Source organism: Hipposideros armiger, unplaced genomic scaffold (assembly GCF_001890085.2).
Source record: "Hipposideros armiger isolate ML-2016 unplaced genomic scaffold, ASM189008v1 scaffold_589, whole genome shotgun sequence".
Lineage (NCBI taxonomy): Eukaryota > Metazoa > Chordata > Mammalia > Chiroptera > Hipposideridae > Hipposideros > Hipposideros armiger.
Window position 1 is genome coordinate 1 of NW_017731939.1, and position 2132 is coordinate 2132.

Consider the following 2132-nt stretch of genomic DNA (forward strand, 5'->3'; position numbering starts at 1 on the left):
CCGAGGATTCTGCCTTAGCGCACACGCCCGCGGGGTAGGGAGTGAGCAGTGAGCACTCTCCAAACTACTGAGAATCCGTGTCCCTGCTGCCGTGGGTGTGAGCAGTCCGTGCCTCCGCTCACGCTCCCTCCTCAGTTCTGCTTCGTGCGTGGCCTGAGGACAGGTGAGGGAAGTTTCCGATCTGCTGAGATCCCCGGACTCAGCAGACCAGGCGCCGCCCCTGTCTCCAGGCGCCTTGCCTCCCAATTCCCAAACCTGCCGGGACTGCACACCTCCAAGTAGTCCACGTGGGTGTCCCTTTGCTGCTCAGCATGTCCCGCAGAGTTGTGTTTTCGCGGCCAAAATTGCCGTGGGTTGCGAGAACAAACTCAGAGTGACTTCCTCACTGTGGCCATTTTTTCTCCCTCCGGCAACTCTGTTTTTAAAGGAAATTTAATTAATAGCTAATATTTGAAAATACAGAGATGCCATGTGACTATCTTTTTTTTGTTTTTCTTCCCTAGAAAAAATGGAAGAGCTGGTATTATTGGGCCCACATTTCTTCATGGTTGTAATTGGTTGTAGCAGAGTAAGCCCTTTAGATGAGGCTTCTGTATATTTCTTCCCAGTTGCTTCGATGGATTTACTTTACACTCCTTTCCCTGTAAGTATCTGAATTTGTCCTTTCATTTACAGTATTTAATTTTATTCTGTAATTATCATGAAATGATCTATGCATTGTTTATAGAATGATTTTGTTCTGTGTTCTGTGATATTTCTTTGTCTTTTTGTTTTATTTATTATTTGTATTTCATTTGTTTTTTGAAAAAAGTTTATTTCATTAATCATTTTATTTTAACCATGAAGAGTTATTTTCTGAGTAGAATATATAATGGAGATCACCAAAATTCCTTTGATTAGAAGGTTCTTCTGTTTCTAAGCTTTCCTCTAATTCCTGAATTACATGTTTCCTCTAAAATTGGTTATTCTCATTGTGATTTTTGTCCATTTTCTTGTATTAATTGGCGTTTTTGATTGTGCTTCCAAATTTCTGAATGTGCAACAGTGGCTGGATTGATATCTTTTGTTCTTTTTCTCTGCTTGCCAGCCCATTTTCTGCTTCTTGTCTTCTTTCTGGGCTCCTTCCTACTCTTTAGTTTCACAACCACATGGAGGGCTGCAGGGCTCCAATCTCCTCTTTTCATTTGCATGTTACCCCAGGTGATATCACACATTCCCATGGCTTTACATAGCAGTATGTCAATGTTACTCTTGTTTTAAAATCTTCCAGGAGTTTTGCATTCCATTTACAATAAAGTTAAACTCTTCTAAGACCTAAAGAGCTCAACATTATCTGGATTTTGCTTCCCCATTGATCTCATTCATACCTTTCTTCTCCTCATTCAGTACTGTCCAGGTATAGTAGTCTTTTTCCTGTTGCTCAAGCATTCCCAACTGATTCCTACTCTTCGTAATCTAGTACCTGTTACTTCTGCCTTGTCTGTGGTCCTCATGGTTATTCAGGCCTCAGCTTTGGTGTCAAAGCTTTTGGTGCTTCTTTTTTCAGAATACCTCACCTAAGATGGTTTCCAAGTACCTTGCACTCACATGGTAATTCTCTATGTTACACCTATTGTGATTCTGATATTTTTTCTATTCATTTAAATGTCTTTATATCTTTCACACCTGAGTAAAAACTCTGTGCCAGCAGAGACCAGGTTCAGATTGTCCTCTGTTGTGTCCATAGATCTTAGAACAGATTTTGAATTTATAGTGGGTATTCCACAAATAATTAGTTCCCCCTACAGTTTTTAGAACTTTTGTATATTTCTTCTCTTTTGTGCCTTGTTCTTATTATTAGATTAGGACAATAGGAAGATAAATAAATTTGTATGCTCTGGATGCCATCTTGAACCAGAGGAGTCATTATGTGATGTTTGAAAAAAATTTTTTTAAAGTGATTAAATAAATAGTAATTTTAGAAGTTCTTATTTAAAAGATTGTTTTTGTTTGTGTGTTTGTTTGTTTTACATCACATAATATTTCTCTGTGAGCTGTGATTCTGCTTTTTGGTCCCTGAGTAGTATAGAAGATAGATGACAGTATAGTTCACATTTCACTTTTTTTCCATAGGCAAAAGTTTAGTAAAGATG